The sequence below is a fragment of the Erinaceus europaeus genome, chromosome 11 (assembly GCF_950295315.1).
Source record: "Erinaceus europaeus chromosome 11, mEriEur2.1, whole genome shotgun sequence".
Lineage (NCBI taxonomy): Eukaryota > Metazoa > Chordata > Mammalia > Eulipotyphla > Erinaceidae > Erinaceus > Erinaceus europaeus.
In genome coordinates this window covers 83832294-83850386 of record NC_080172.1, presented here as the reverse complement: position 1 = coordinate 83850386, position 18093 = coordinate 83832294, and positions in this window count along the sequence as shown.

Sequence of the window (18093 nt, the reverse complement as noted above, 5' to 3'; positions counted from 1 at the left end):
AGAGAGATAGAATGGGAGTATGTGGCCAGTCAACACCCATGTTCAGCGAGGAAGCAATTACAGAAGCCAGACCTTCCACCTTCTGCAACCCACAATGACCTTGGGTCCATGCTCCCAGAGGGATAAAGAATGGGAAAGCTATCAGAGGAGGGGATGGGATATGGAGATCTGATGGTGGGAATTGTGTGGAGTTGTACCCCTCCTATCCTATGGTTTTGCTAATGTATCCTTTTTTAAATAAATAAATAATTTTTTAAAAAAAAGAATTTCAATACCACACACAAAAAAAAGAAAATACAGTACTTTAGACTGTATTTGCTAGTATCTGACTATATTCACAAACTTTTAATGATAAAGTAACATACTAAAGGTTATTTTATGATAAATTGAGCCAAGAAATGTAAACTTATCAAATTAGGCTTTAAGTTTTCTTTTCTCCCTTTAAAAAACTTGTAAATAAGGTATTAAGCATCTGATACTTGCTTAAGCATACTATCCACATATTTTGTCAGTTCTGTAAACACAGTTTTCAATAGAGTACTCTGTAGCCTCTGATTTCCATGACACAAGGCTGAACCTTGCATTTTTGCTTCCAGTTGGAAACACTATATATGGAATTTCTTGCACTTTATCTAAGAGACCTTTGCTAACTTCTACAATAACGAGGAGATAAAGATTTCATACATTGTCTTATTTATTTTCCTAACAATCCTCTAAAACAGAGGAGTGAGTGTGCTTCCTCTCATCTTACAATGGAAGAGCTGTAACTCCCCCTGCCAATTACATAACTTTGCAAAGATAATTGAACTCAAGTCTTGGTCTTCTGACTTTCTCAACTTGCAAAATAACCAAAGTAGCTGATAAACAGTTTGTTTTTCTAGAAAGGCAATAGGAATATATGTCTATTAAAAGTGTGACCTTCAACTTAAAATATACATATTTAGCTATCCCAGTAAATAATTTATCACATTTATTTGGGATCATGCATATACATTCTCCTGACAGCACCACACATTCTTTTGATAAGGCCATATTAGATGCTGGTGTTCTTTCCTATAGATTAAAATTTTTAATATATAAAAAGAATTTCCAGGGATCTGGGTGGTGGCACACATGGTTAAGTATACATGTTACGTTGCTCAAGAACAGAGAGGTTCAAGATCCCCATCCCACCTATGAGGGTAAGCTTTTCAAGCAGTCAAGTACTGCTGCAAGTATCCTATCTATTCCCTCTTGATTTCTGGGCTCTCAACCCAATAAATAAAGATAACAACAAGACAAGGGAGTCAGGCGGTAGCGCAGAGGGTTAAGCGCATGTGGCACAAAGCACAAGGACCAGCATAAGGATCCCCGTAGGAGCTCCCAGTTCCCCACCTGTAAAGGGATCACTTCACAGGCAGTGAAGCAGGTCTGCAGTTGTCTATCTTTCTCTCCCCCTCTCTGTCTTCCTCTCCTCTCTCCATTTCTCTCTGTCCTATCCAACAACAACAACATCAACAACAACAATAATAGCCACAACAACAATGAAAAACAACAAGGGCAACAAAAGGGAAAATAAATAAATATTGAAAAAAAAAGATAACAAGAGCAATAATAAAGATTTCCAGGATCAAATGAGCAGTAGGAGTATCCAAACATAGTGCAGATAGTTAAGAGAAATGCTTCAGCAGGCAGAACAGATGCTTTGCATGCGTGAAGTTCCAGGTTTGACACCAAATATGACTGAGAGTGCTTTGGGCTCTCTTTCACTCTCCTTATATTTAAATTTTTTATTAGTGATTTAATAATGATTTACAAGATTATAAGATAATGAGGTATTGTTCCAAACCACATCACCACACTTTGGTCTCTCTTGCTTTCTTTGTCTCTCATTAAATTAAATAAATAAGAAACATATATTACAATGTGTTTGTTTAAATGCAGGTTTGGCACAATGTGAGAAATATAAACTATTTGAGAAACTGTAAGTTCTTTGTAATCAAATGTGTAATCTCTCAATATTTAAATGAAATTACAAGATAACAATGCTATTCTCTTATAATTAGTACTTGCTTTCTTAGGAATTAGTTATTTTATATTCCCAGGAGATACATCTGGAGTAGGGCCTAGTACACAGTAAGGGCTCATAAGTACTTGTTTAATGAATAAATAAATGAGAATCAAGTTCTGGAATAAAAATTGGAATACAGAAATAGATTTGAGAATCATTACTAAAAAAGAAGAAGCTAATTCATTCCAGATGGGTGAAAGAAAAGTATGTAAAGTAAGAACGTTTTTAAAAAAGAATCTGTAGGCTTGAACTCAGAAAGAAATTCAATTAACGTTATGATCAAATCATGTCATCTGAAATTAGAGTTTATTGTAGTAAGATAATGACTCTTAAAAAAACCTATGTAAAATCAGTGATTGTCGGACACAAAAATAATTTAGAAAATTTAATAAAAACTGTATCATAATCAATATTTTTAGTTCACCTGCAGGCTAGCTATCAAGCTCCACCAAAAATTACTATAGTCATGGGCTCCTAGGAACACAATTAAAACTGACTTCTAGCTTCTTTTTTAAAATTTTTTAAAATTAATTTATTTATTCCCTTTTGTTGCCCTTGTTGCTTTATTGTTGTAATTATTATTGTTGTTGTCATTGTTGGGTAGGACAGAGAGAAATGGAGAGAGGAAGGGAAGACAGAGAGGAGGAGAGAAAGATAGACACCTGCAGACCTACTTCACCGATTATGAAGCGACTCCCCTGCTGGTGGGGAGCCTGGGCCTTGAACTGGGATCCTTCCACCAGTCCTTGCGCTTAGTACCACATGCGCTTAAGCTGCTGTACTACCACCCAACTCCCAGCTTCTAGCTTCTTTTTTTTTTTAATTTATTTATTTAAGAAAGGAGACATTAACAAAATCATAGCGTGGGAGGGGGTACAACTCCACACAATTCCCGCCACCCAATCTCCATATCCCACCCCCTCCCCTGATAGCTTTCCCATTCTCTAGCCCTCTGGGAGCATGGACCCAGGGTCATTGTGGGCTGCAGAAGGTGGAAGGTCTGGCTTCTTTAATTGCTTCCCCGCTGAACATGGGCGTTGACTGGTCGGTCCATACTCCCAGTCTGCCTCTCTCTTTCCCTAGTAGGGTGAGTCTCTGGGGAAGCAGAGCTCCAGGACACATTGGTGGGGTCTTCAGTCCAGGGAAGCCTGGCCAGAATCCTGATGGCATCTGGAACCTGGTGGCTGAAAAGAGAGTTAACATACAAAGCCAAACAAATTGTTGAAGAATCATGGACCCAAAGGTTGGAATAGTAGAGATGAAGTGTTGGGGGGTACTCACTGTAAACTCTAGTGTACTACTGCTTTCAGGTATATATTTGCCCTAGTTTATGGATACCTGTGAACATATGCTCTATCTCAGGGGACCTGGTCTATATCTAGGTTTTGGGACTTTGTTAGGAAGTGAACCACCTGGGATGGAATTAGAGAATACTATGAAAGGAAAGGTCTCACCTGAGTGATGAAGCTGAAGGGCTGTCATTCCACACCTGAAGTCTCTGGACACAGTCTGAGGTGAAGCACGCTGGGATGGCACTCGTTGTGTTGATTAGGTTGCAATCAGCGGATGCAATATTATTTGAACAGAATTGGGAGAAGCATACAGGAAAGTGGGCCCTACCCTAGGGTCCCAGGACTGGGGGAAGTTTAGGCTCTGTAGTAGAAGTGTGAGATTCCTACTGTCTTAGGGTTCAAGAAGACAATGGATAGTTACTGTTATCATCACATTATTTGGTAATTGTGTTAACTTTGAAAAGTCCCTTTGTTAGACATACTATCAATTTTTTGGCTTCTAGCTTCTACCCACCCTAAGATCCCTATTCCCATCTGCTCTGTTTCTATTAAGTGATTCCTATTCATTAAACATTTATATCTTACTGGATTTCAGCCACTGGGTTATAGATGCTACTATGTTCTCATCCTGAAATTCCTGAGCAGATGGCCTTACCAATGTATCATGGAACCTCACCTCTCCAGAGCTCTACCCCATTAGGGAAAAATAGAAATAGTCTGGGAGTATGGATTGACCTGCTAATGCCCATGTCCAGTAGAAAAGCAACTACAAAAGCCAGACCATCCATCTCCTGCACCCTCTACTCCCTGAAGGGTAAGTGTTAGGGGAATATGACCAGAGCTCTGAACTCCAATTCAATCAAGACTCAGAGAGAGGAAAAGAAAAAAAAAAGAAAAAAAAGAAAAGAATCTACCTGTGAGTGCTGATAAATTAGAAAAGTATTACCATGACATTAATAAAAGTAGATTTACCTACAAATAAAAAAGCCTGAAAAGATATGTCATAATAATATTATAAAGTTTATTTTTAATAAGTAGAAATAAATTTCACAACAGATATGGGACTTTTAAGAATAAGTTCTAAATTGTCACTTACAGCATAAATAAAAATTGTGGCAATGAAAACTAATTCCAAATAGAGGAGAAACTGTGCAATAAAAATTCTAGTACTCCTCCTTCTGACACTACCACCACACACCGTGTACACCTATAAGAATGATCTGGCAAGGATATGTAGCAACAAAAACTCTCATTAATTGGTGGTAGGAATGCAGTTTTAGAAAGTAGTTTAGTGGTTTCTTATGCAAGTAAACATGTCCTATCATGCAGTTTTCTCTGAATGCCAAGGAGCAGTTGTGCTCCTTGGCATTCAGAGAAAAGGATTAAAAACTTAGGTCCACACAAAAAAATAAACATAGATATTTACAGCAGCTTTAATCATATTTGTCAAAACTCAGAAGCAACCAACTTGTCCTTCAGCAAGTGTGTAGATAAAGTATGGTACAGACACAGAATACTATCAGCACTTAAGGGAAAGGAACAATTAAACTGTGAAAACATGGCTAGAGCATTTATGTCTCTTGCTTTTTCTTTTAATATTATTATTATTATTATTATTATTATTATTATTATTATTATTATTTGCCTTCAGGGTTATCGTTGGTGCTTGGTGCCAGCACTACAAATACACTGCTCCTGAAGATAATTTTTTTCCCACTTTTTATTGGATAGGACAGAAAGAGATTGAGGGGGGGAGAGAAAGAGGAAGAGAAAGACAGATACCTGCAGCCCTGCTTCACCACTTGTGAAGTGACCCCCCCTGCAGATAAGGAGCTGGGGCTCGAACCAGGATGCTTATTGCAGGCCCTTGAGCTTCTTACTATGTGACTTAACTTGGTGTGTTACCACCTGGCCCCAGCATATATGCCTCTTATGAGTAAAAGAAGCTACTTCAGTGGTCTGGGAGATGGCACAGTGGCTAAAGCAATGGATTCTCAAGCATGAGGTCCTGAGTTCAATCCCCAGCAGCACATGTACCAGAGTGATGTCTGGTTCTTACTCTCTCCTCTTATCTTTCTCATGAATAAATAAATAAATAAATAAATAAATAAATAAATAAATAAATTCTTTAAAATAAATAAATAAGCCACTTCAGAAAGCTATCCATTTTATAATCCCAACAACATAACATTCTGGAAAAGATAAAACTATAGAGAAATTTTTTTAAAAAAAGAAAGAAAGAAAGATCATTGGTGTCAGGAATTGACAGAAAAGATGAGTGGGCAGAGTAGAAGACTGCAAGGCAGTGAAATCACTTGATATGATACTACAATGTTAGACATATGTCGTAGAATGTACAAGACTGGGAGTCAGGCGGTAGCACAGAGGGTTAAGCGCACGTGGCACAAAGCACAAGAATAAGGATCCTGGTTTGAGCCCCTAGATCCCCACCTGCAAGGGATTCAATTCACAGATAGTGAAGCAGGTTTGCAGGTGTCTATCTTTCTCTCCCCCTCTCTGTCTTCCCCTCCTCTCTCCATTTCTCTCTGTCCTATCCAACAATGACGACATCAGTAACAACAACAATAATAACTGCAACAAAAATTTAAAAAAAGATCAGCAAAAAGAAAAATAAATATATATAGTTAAAAAAATTTAAAAAAAGAATGTAGAAGACCAAAAAAATGAACTCCAGTGTAAACCATGGATTAAAATGACAGTGATGGTTTATTACTTATAACAATGTACTATTCCAGTGCTAGGAAAGTTGGTTGTTCCTGTGGGCGGGGGGAGAGATGAGAGCAGGGATAGAATCCATGAAAGCTCTATACTTTCTGCTCAAGTGCTATGCTGGATGCTGTACATATTTTGCCATCACAACAAAACATTAGGCTTTATAAATGAGGAAGCTGAACTTAAAATAAAGGATACTACTTGTCCCAAATACAATCTTTTTTTCTTAATTTTTTTTTTTATTTATAAAAGGAAACATTGACAAAACCATAGGATAAGAGGGGTACAACTCCACACAATTCCCACCACAAGAACTCCATATCCCATCCCCTGCCCTGATAACTTTCCTATTCTTTAACCCTCTGGGAGTATGGACCCAAGGTCATTGTGGGTTGCAGAAGGTGGAAGGTCTGGCTTCTGTAATTGCTTCCCCGCTGAACATGGGCATTAACAGGTCAATCCATACTCCCAGTCTGCCTTTCTCTTTCCCTAGTGGGGCAGGGCTCTGGGGAAGCAGAGCTCCAGGACACATTGGTGGGGTTGTCTGTCCAGGGAAGTCTGGTCGGCATCATGCTAGCATCTGGAACCTGGTGGCTGAAAAGAGAGTTAACATACAAAGTCAAACAAATTGTTGAGCAATCATGAACCTAAAGGCTGGAATAGTGCAGATGAAGAGTGGGGGGTGTCTTCGTTTTGTGGCTAGCTAGTAGGCATATTTTAATTATAGTCCAAAGGGCCTGTGGCTATACTAGTTTTTGTTTGCTTGCTTTTTCCTTGAGCCTGAAATCTAATATGCAGGTGGATCCAAGTTGTTGTCTGGGGAGATGATGTCACAGCTGGAAAAAGGACCAGAAAGCTGGATCAGGCACGATAGTAGCTCCCTAATATGGAAAAGGTGTATAATACTGTTGACTATAAACCCCATTGACTTGATTTGGTCTGGGGCCTATATTCAGCTTAGGACCCTATGTGACCTCTGCATCCCTGTAGACCTGAGCTCACGTTCTGTGGTCATGAGTAGGAACATTCCAAGCTGCCCCAATGTCGACCCATCTTCCTCAGGTGTAGCATAGAGTATGTTGTCCATCCTCCCTTCGGAGAATGGAGCATTCTCTACCGTTGTTGATCCAAGTTGAGGGCAAGTTCTTATGGGGGGCTCACAAAGGGGTCTGTTTTGTTGTTCCTAATAGAGATGACTGGTAACAATGGAGAAAGGGCCAAATCACAGTCTTAATAAGTGACAGAATCACAATTAAAACTAAATATAATCAGACTTTAAAGGCAGGTTCTCGTCACAATAACAATGAAACAAAAGGGTACTCCAACAAAATGCATATATTGATAGAATGTCTTCCTTTTTTTTAAATATTATTTATTTATTTATTTATTCCCTTTTGTTGCCCTTGTTGTTCTATTGTTATAGTTATTATTGTTGTTGTTATTGATGTCCTTGTTGTTGGATAGGACAGAGAGAAATGGAAAAAGGAGGGGAAGACAGAGAGTGGGAGAGAAAGACACCTGCAGACCTGCTTCACTGCTTGTGAAGCAAGATGGGGAGCAGGGAGCCAGGGGCTCAGACAGGGATCCTGAAGCCTGTCCTTGCACTTTGCACCATGTACGCTTAACCCGCTGTGCTACCGCCCAACTCTTTCTTTCTTTCTTCCTTCCTTCCTTTCTTTCTTTCTTTCTTTCTTTCTTTCTTTCTTTCTTTTAGATAGAGAGGTTGAGGCAGAGAGAACATAGCATCAAAGTTTTCTTGTTGAGTGGGGGCTGGATTTGAACATGGATCAGCTCTTGGCAAAGCAGAATACTTACTATCTAAGTGAATACTTACTATCTATTCTGCCAGTATGGAAAGTTTTACTTTTTTTTTTAAGGTTCTATTTATTTATGAGAAAGTTAGGAAGAAGGAAAAAGAAAAAGAACCAGACATCACTCTGGTATATGTGCTGCTGGGGATCAAACTCAGGACCTCATGCTTGAGAGTCTAATGCTTTAACCACTGCGCGACCTCCCGGACCACAAAAGTTTTACTTTTTTAAAAAAGGAATATGTGTGTGTATGTGTGTGTGTGTATGTGTGTGTGTATTTGTATTTGTATATGTATGTGTGTATATATAGATATATACATTATGTATAAGGGCTAATGGTTTACAGTACAGTTGTTGACACATGGGTACAATTTCTCATATCACCACATGGGTGTCTCACCCTCAACTTGAGACTTTTTCCACCATCATGTACCAGAACCCTAAAGCCTTCTCCCCCAGCCCTTCCTTGCCTTTCTTCCCTGGAGTCCTTGGCTTACCAAACCCTGTCCAAATTTTACTTTTTTTTTCTGCTTTTCTGAAAGTTTTATTTCTGTTAGTTAGAAATTTTATGTATTTCAATATTTAGTTTTCACTGTAGTAAGCACAGAAAACTCATTTCTACCTATGGACATCTAATCTTTGACAAAGGGGCCCAGACTATTACATGGGGAAAGCAGAGTCTCTTCAACAAACGGTGTTGGAAACAATGGGTTGAAACATGCAGAAGAATGAAACTGAACCACTGCACTTTACCAAATACAGAAGTAAATTCCAAGTGGATCAAGGACTTGGATGTTACACCCCAAACTATCAGATACTTAGAGGAAAATATTGGCAGAACTCTTCTCCACATAAATTTTAAAGACATTTTCAATGAAAGGAATCCAATTACAAAGAAGACTAAGGCAAGTATAAACCTATGGGACTACATCAAATTAAAAAGCTTCTTCACAGCAAAAGAAACCACTACCCAAACCAAGACACCCCTCACAGAATGGGAGAAGATCTTTACATACCATACATCAGACAAGAGTATAATAACCAACATATATAAAGAGCTTGCCAGACTCAACAACAAGACAACAAATAACCCCTTCCAAAAATGGGGGGAGGGCATGGACAGAATATTTACCACAAGGCCAAGAAACACATGAAAAAATGCTCCAAGTCTCTGATTGTCAGAGAAATGCAAATAAAGACAATAATGAGATACCACTTCACTCCTGTGAGAATGTCATACATCAGAAAAGGTAACAGCAGCAAATGCTGGAGAGGGTGTGGGGTCAAAGGAACCCTCCTGCACTGCTGGTGGCAATGTCAATTGGTCCAACCTCTGTGGAGAACAGTCTGGAGAACTCTCAGAAGGCTAGAAATGGACCTACCCTATGATCCTGCAATTCCTCTCCTAGGGATATATCCTAAGAAACCCAACACATCCATCCAAAAAGATCTGTGTACACATATGTTCTTGGCAGCACAATTGTGTACACATATGTTCTTGCCAGCCAAAACCTGGAAGCAACCCAGGTGTCCAACAACAGATGAGTGGCTGAGCAAGTTGTGGTACATATATATATATACAATGGAATACTACTCAGCTATAAAAAATGGTGACTTCACCATTTTCAGCTGATCTTGGATGGACCTTGAAAAAATCATGCTGAGTGAAATAAGTCAGAAACAGAAGGATGAATATGGGATGATCTCACTCTCAGGCAGAAGTTGAAAAACAAGATCAGAAAAGAAAACAGAAGTAGAACCTGAAAGAGAATTGGCATCAAAGTAAAAGATTCTGGGGTGGGTGGGTGGGGAGATTACAGATCCAAGAAGGATGACAGAGGACTTAGTGTGGGGTGTATTATTATATGGGAAACTGGGAAATGTTATGCATGTACAAACTATTGTATATACTGTTGAATGTAAAACATTAATTCCCCAATAAATTAATTTTAAAAATTATCATTATCTATGAAAACATTTATTTTAAATCTATCTATATTTCAAGGTACAGTGGCCTTTCAGTCTAATAGTAGTATTTCATTCATTAACAAAAAAATTATATTATTTTCACAATTCAGACGAGGTATTCTAGAATCTCGAAAAATCAATTGAGCATGCCACTCCTCCCATTGATAATATTTATAATATTATTATTTATAATTATCATTTTATTATAATTATAATTTATAATTATTTATAATTTTCATAATAAACCAGATCATATGTGAAAAAAAGAAAACTCATTTCTGTCTTAATGATGTTTTTCCCAGAGTTCTCTGAGTCCACTTCAGCTTCACAGTGACTTCGTTCAATAATCTGTCCTCCAGGCCAATATATCAAGTAAATATCTAAAAGCAGCATAAAATCAGGTTTGCACCCAGAAAAGACTCTCAATTGGAAAATGAAAAGATTTATCCTACTCTGCATGCATATGAGAAGATTACATATTTACACTTCTCATTCCACCATAGGAGCTAATCCAAGCTTCATTAGTGTCATGCTTCTGAATATTTACATAAAAGGCAAGTTTGTTATTGCTTATTTCTGGATTCAGCAAATTACATGCAAAATGTGCAAAGACGTGATTAAAAACATTGGGTCTTTTAATCAAATGAGTAAGCAATATTAGCTCATTTTGGCAAGTGTGCTACATAGGCTTTATTACAGTTCTTCTTCTAGCGTTTGCCCTTCTTCCGTAGCCAGTCAACAGCATCAGGTTGAGCCTGATGTAAAGTTTTGAGACCTCCTTTGAATCTGGAGAGGTGGCAGTCATTGACTATGTGGGTCATAGTCTGTCTGTAGCCACAGGGGCAGTTCGGGTCGTCTCTGGCTCCCCAGCGATGGAACATAGCGGCACACCGGCCATGGCCTGTTCGATAGCGATTGAGGAGGGCCCAATCATAACGTGCTAGGTCAAAGCCGGGTTGACGCTTGCAGGGGTCTGTGATGAGGTGTTTGTTCTTTACCTCAGCTGACTGCCAACTCTGTTTCCAAGAGTCTGGAACAGAGAAGTTCAGTGTAGGCGTAGGGGACCAGATTGGGGGACAAGATGTCAAGCGTTGGACAGGGTGGGCGAAGATATCCGCGTATATTGGCAGGTCTGGTAGAGCATAGACGTGGGAAATGAACTTAGATGATGCCGCATCCCGACGAATATCTGGCAGGGCGATGTTGCTAAGAACTGGCAGCCATGGAACCGGGGTGGAACGGATGGTTCCAGAAATTATCTTCATGGAGGAATATAATTTGGAATCGACCAAGTGGACATGGGGGCTACGGAACCATACTGGGGCACAGTATTCTGCAGTGGAATAGCATAATGCCAGAGATGATGATCGTAGTGTGGAAGCGCTCGCGCCCCATGAGGAGCTGGCCAGTCTTGCAATGATGTGATTCCTCGTGCCCACCTTTGCTGCAGTTTTTATGAGATGATCGTGAAATGAACAGAGTGTGATCGAGAGTAACGCCAAGATAGACTGGCTGGGCTTCATGCCGGATTCTCGTTTATTACAGTACTATTTGGCATTTGAGATTACCACAGTATATTTCTTGCTTTTTGTTAGTGAAGGTTTGTTGCTCTGTCAGTTCACTGTAGCTATAAGAAATAAAACCCCTCCTAAAGAATGAGTTAAATTTGGTAGGGTGTTACTTTATAAGAACCATCATACTCTTCATAGTACATAAATTTCACCCTCAGGATATTTCCTTCTATATACCTCATGGACAAAAATGTAAATGGGAAGAGTGGGATAATCTTCCAGTGCAGTAAGAAATAAGCTGAAAATTCAAAGGTCCTCTATATTTCTGTTATTTTTTTATTTTGTAAAGGGAAAAAAATAACAAATTTTATTCCTGTCCCTTTCTATGTAATAATGGAGATACGCATACAAACACACATACATAATTATAATACAGAGATACAAATATTTATGGTGAAAGAAAGGAAGGAAGGAAGGAAGGAAGAGAGAAAGAAAGAACTAGAATGCTGCTTACTCCTAGAAGGGTGCTGGAGGATTTTATGGAAAACAAATCATCTTTACAGGGTGGGTAGGATCAGAAAGTAGTGAGAGAAAGGAAAGGGATGGAGTTGAATGTAAAAGACATAGAATCTTACGTTTACCAAATGATCCAGCAATTCCAGTTCTGGGTAATTGGATGAAAACTCTACTTTTAAAAGATCTGTGCACATTCTTGTTCATTGCAGCATTACTTACAGTAGCCAAGTTATGGAAACAAGCTATCTCCTGATGAATGAGTGGAAAAAGAAATTGTGATACATAAGGGACCAGGCATTGGTGCCGCAGGCTGAGCACACACGTTATGGTGCTGGGTATAGATGCTGAGAAAAGGAATAAAAAAGTTACTCAGCTCTTAGGGAAATATGTGATGTGTCCTTATGACAACAACAATGCTATAAATCAACAGTTCCTCAAGAAAGTAATGCTAAAGTTGGGAAGAAAATTTTCTCTGGCACTTACTACGTGAAAGAAGTGTGGTAGGTGTCAAATATACAAATATGAACTAAATAAAGCCTGGTCTTTACTCTGAAAGAAGTAAGGGTGAAACTAATTATGTAACTAGTAAATATTAAGATAGATAAGATATTACAATGTTATCCACTTACACATGTGTATATATGCAAAATGCAGGTCAACGTTCACAAATAGTAAAGAAAAAATAATTGATTTTGTCTGGGGAGTGGAAAAAAATAATAGTTGAGTAGAACTTTGAAGAGTAAGTTCTGGGGCTAGGCAGAGTTGCATCTGGTTGAGTGCACATGTTGCAATGTGCAAGGACCTGGGATCAAGCCCCCATCCCCACCTGCAGTGGGAGAAGTTTCACGAGTGGTAAAGCAGTGCTGCAGGTGTCTCTGTCTCTCTCTCCCTCTCTGTTTACCCCTTCCTCTCAATTTCTGGCTGGCTCTATCCAATAAATAAATAAAGATTAAAAATTTTTTTAAAATAATATAAGCATCAGTTTTCAAGGTAGAGAAATACAGGAAACCTTTTTACACTGAGGAATTGACATTTGTAAGTATGTGACAGTCTCAGAAGACTTCTGGTTTGTGTGTGCATGCCCTGAGTGTACAGAATAAGGGAATTAGTTCTCAGAAGTTGTGGGGAGTGGAGGACAGTGTCATGCCTTATGAGGTCATTCACCCACTCCCTTATTCTACATAAAAAAAAAACTAAGAAAAAAATTGAATTGCTGGGCAATAGTTAATGGATCAATTTTCACAAAAATAATATATTTAAATACCTATACGTACAGATGTATTATAGACATATATGTGTGCAAGTGTAAACACACAGAAAAAGTATATATAGGAAGGAGGGAAAGACATGTACAAACTATTGTATTTACTGTTGAATGTAAAAGATTAATTCCCCAATAAAGAAATTTTAAAAATAAATAAATAAAATAAAATTGCCTAGTGAGGGTATAGATGGAGGAAAGGAGATAGGAAGGACAGGAACTTGAGAAAAGTTCTAAGCAAAAAAGTAATGTAAGAGTTAAGTAGAAGGGAAAAAGAGGTACTGAAAGGTATCTGAAAGTTAACAGTCAAGAGAAGCATGTGTAGATAATGGGTGCTGCAGATGTAAAAAAAAGAAAAGAAAAGAAAGATAATAAGTAAGTAACTGGTAGAATGTGACCTGAAAGTCGCAGATGATATTGGGAGACTGACAAGTTTTGATTAAGAAGTTTCTTGGGAGCCGGGCAGTGGCGCAGAGGGTTAAGGACAAGTGGTGCGAAGTGCAAGTACAGGCAACAGGATGCTGGTTCAAGCCCCTGGCTCCCGGGAGGTAGTTTCACAGGCGGTGAAGAAGGTCTGTAGGTGTCTCTTTCTCTCCTCCTCTCTGTCTTCCCCTCCTCTCTCCATTTCTCTCTGTCCTTCCCAACAACAACAACAACAGCAATAACAGTAACAACAATGACGATAAAGAACAAGGGCAACAAAAGGGGAAAAAAATAAAAATAATAATAAAAAGAAGTTTCTTGAGCACAGGGTCAAATTGCATTTGGTAGAGTGTGAGATGAAAATGAGGACACTGAAGTGTTAGATACTAAGGAAAGTGTTTCAGACAAAGGGAAACTGAAGCAAGTTTGTGATCTCAGACTGCAGAGCAAGTGTACTGAGAAAGACTGAAAATGCAAAAGGCAGAGAGAGAAAGGGTGCTGTTTAATCTACTGTTTAAGTTTCTTTGAAAAAGAAAAAAGAATCAGTATTTCTGTATTGGACTCCAAAACCAGGCATGCTTGTGTTTACATTTATTACAGAGAATCACACTGAGGAGAAGGGAGGGGGTGGGGTGGAGGGAGGGGGGCGTTCACAACTAATCTTTAATTCCCAACACTGCCATTTTTCAGACAAAAACAGGAACCGGAAAGAAGTGGCTGGGCAGGCTGTCTGTGATGTGACGCACAACGCTGGCCCAGACAGCCTAAGTAGATGTTGTCTTGGTTCTCATGAAACACAGCCTTCTAACGTTGGATCAAACAACCTTAATCGTTCAAAGTGATAGTAAGTGTTAGAATAAACCACAGCAAAATCCGTTGGCAGTAACAGAACTCCACCCAAAAGTTAGTTCTAAAATAATGTGTGTGAACCTGTTACTGCTTATATTGTAGACCTCTTTGGTATAAAACTTAGACAACTTTTTCTGAGTTGTTTAACTCTTCTACAATATACAAAGGCACACAATAGTCAGAAAAATTAAAACAGCCATGTAAATGTATATTTGGTTTTCATTTGGGGGCTGTGTAAGATAAATTTTAGTCTGTAGACAGTTTCCTTCCTCATCATCCATCAAAAACCTGTTGACATTGACATATGGTTAGAAAAGTCAGGTTAATTTTAAATTTTAAACGAGGACAGCCTAGAAAAAGAAAACCTGTGTGGTCTAGGAGGTGGTGCAGTGGATAAAACATTGTACTCTCAAGCATGAGGTACTGAGTTCAATCCCCAGCAGCACATGTACCAGAATGATGTCTGGTTCTTTCTCTCTCTCTCTCCTCCTATCCTTTTCATTAATAAGTAAATAAAATCTTTTTTAAAAAAAAGAAAGAAAAAGAAAACCTTACAGGATGACCTAGAAATAATGATAAAGGAAGAAATTTTTTAAATGCATTCCAAATCTAGCAAGAGATGACATTAAATTTATCTGTGAAAGTAAATGTAGATTTTTAAAGGATTTATTTATTTTATTTCATTCATTTAATTTTTTTTGCCAGAGCACTGCTCAGGTCTGGCATGTGGTGAAATGGGGTATTAAACCTAGGACTTTGGAGCGTCAAGCATAAGAGTCTCTTTGCATAGTCATTATGCTATCTACCCCTGCCCCAAATGTAGATTATTTTTTATTTTTATTTTATTTATTTATCTATCTATTGGACAGAGAGAAACTGACATGGAAAGAGGAGAGAAAAAAGGAGAAAGAAAGGCACTTGTACTACTGCCTCACCACTTGTGGAGCATCTCTCCACCCCTCCGCTGCAGATGGGTCCTGGGGATGCTTGTGCATAGTAACATATGTGCTCGGTGGGTTGCGCCATCACCCAGCCCCTTAAATGTAGATTATTTTTTAAACGGTTATTTATTTATTCCTTTTTGTTGTCATTGTTGTTTTTTATTGTTGTCGTTACTAGTGTTCTCGTCGTTGTTGGATAGGACAGACAGAAATGGAGAGAGGAGGGGAAGACAGAGAAGGGGAGAGAAAGACAGACACCTGCAGACCTGCTTCACCTCTTGGGAAGCAACTCCCCTGCAGGTGGGGAGCTGGGAGCTGGAAATGTAGATTATTTTTAAAAGAATTATTTACTCTTAATTAATTATTTAAGTGAGAGGGAGGAAGAGGAAAATCACAGTTCCACTCCAGTATATGTAGTGCTGGAGACCAAACTAAAGACCTCACACATGGAAGCTCTGCACTATACCCTCTGAGTCACTCTCTTTGGCTGCTAAATTTAGATTTACCATTTAAGATTTTACATTATGCATATAGAAAATTACCTATACTGCCAGAGAAAACAGCTCACCTATTAGACCGCAGGACTCGCATGCTTGAAACTCTCAGTTCAATACTAAATTCTGCATAAAGCAGAGTGGTGCTCTGGCTTTAATATCTATCTTTTCTTTCTTTCTTTCTTTCTTTCTTTCTTTTTTTTTTGGCCTCCAAGGTTACTTACTGCTGAGTCTTGGTGTCAGCACTCTACTAGCGGCCATTTTCCTTATTTTATTGGAGAGGACAGAGAGAGATTGAGAGCAGAGGGGGAGAGGGAAAGAGAGAGAGATGATAGAGATAGAAATGGAGAGAGAGACCTGTAGACTTGCTTCACAACTAGTGAAATGTACTCCCTGCGGGTTGGGAGTGGGACTTTGAATCTGGATCCTTACACTTCTTACTATGTGTGCTGAGTACAGCACCACCAGCCACCTATTTCTATTTCTTTTTTTTATTAATTTATTTATTCCCTTTTGTTGCCCTTGTTTTATTGTAGTTTATTATTGTTGTTATAAATGTCATTGTTGTTGGATAGGACAGAGAGAAATGGAGAGAGGAGGGGAAGACAGAGAAGGGGAGAGAAAGATAGACACTTGCAGACCTGCTTCACCGCCTGTGAAGCGACGCCCTGGTGGTGTGGAGCCGGGGACTCGAACCAGGATCCTTACACGCTGGTCCTTGAGCTTTGCGCCACCTGCGCTTAACCCGCTGCGCTACGGCCAGACTCCCTCTTATTTCGATCTCTATCTTCTTCTCCCCTCCTCTCTTTCTAATCCTCTCTTATGCAACTATCCCTATCTTATATGAAGGAAAAAAATCATTTATAAAAGACTGACTACATTTAACATAAAGTTGTTCAACCAAAGCTCTTCCCCAAACAATTTAACCTTACTAAGCAACCTTAAATGCCAAAAAAGTCTTAAAGAAAACAAAAAATACGGGAGTCGGGCGGTAGCGCAGCAGGTTAAGCGCAGGTGGCACAAAGCTCAAGGACCAGCATAAGAATTCCGGTTCGAGCCCCCTACTCCCCATCTGCAGGGGCATCGCTTCACAAGTGGTGAAGCAGGTCTGCAGGTGTCTTTCTCTCCCCCTCCCTGTCTTCCCCTCCTCTCTCCATTTCTCTCTGTAATAGCTAACAACGACATCTGTAACAACAACAATAATACTACAACAACCAAAAAAAGGGCAACAAAAGGAATATATATATATATATATATATATATATATATATATATATATATATATATATATATATATGAAAACAAAAAACACTACACACTACTGCCACAGCAGTTACTGTGCATTCAAATATAAGAAAATGCCTCCTTAAAATAAAAATTGTCGGGAGGTAGCCCAGCGGGTTAAGCACACGTGGAGTTGAGCCCTGGCTCCCCACCTGCAGGGGAGTAGCTTCACAGGCAGTGAAGCAGGTCTGCAGGCGTCTGTCTTTCTCTTCCCCTCTCTGTCTTCCCCTCCTCTCTCTATTTCTCTCTGTCCTATCCAACAATGATGACATCAATAACAATAATAACTACAACAATAAAAAAACAAGGGGAACAAAAGGAAATAAATAAATACTTTTTAAATAAATAAATAAAAATTATCTAAAGGTCTTAGTGATTTTTCCACCTGTGTTTGGAGTTTAGGGTATATAATGATGTATGAAATAGTCTTAAAATCATGGGGTGGAATGTTCCGGGAGGTGATGCTGTGGTAAAGCTTTGGACTCTCAAGCATGAGGTCCCAAGTTCGATCCCCCGCAGCACATGTGCCAGAGTGATGTCTGGTTCTTTCTCTCTCCTCCTAGCCTTCTCATAAATAAATAAAATCTTTTTTAAAAAATCATGGGATGGAATGGGTTATGGAAAGCCGTGAATAAAATATTTCACATTTATTTTTAATTTATTATTTTTTATATTTTATTTACTGGCCAGAGAGAGAGAAACCAGGAGGAAAGTGGGAAATAGAGGGGGAAACAGACAGAGCTTCACCTACAGCACTGCTTCACCACTGGAGAAGCTCTCCTTGCATGTGGGTATCTGGGGCTTGAACCCCGGTCCTTGTGCATTACAGTATATATACTCAACTTGGCACACCACCACCTGGACCCTATATTTAACATTTTGAACTTTTCTTTGCCACTAAATATCTTCGAGATTACAGAGACAGGGGTCAGGATGTAGTCTGTAATCATGTTTATGTCT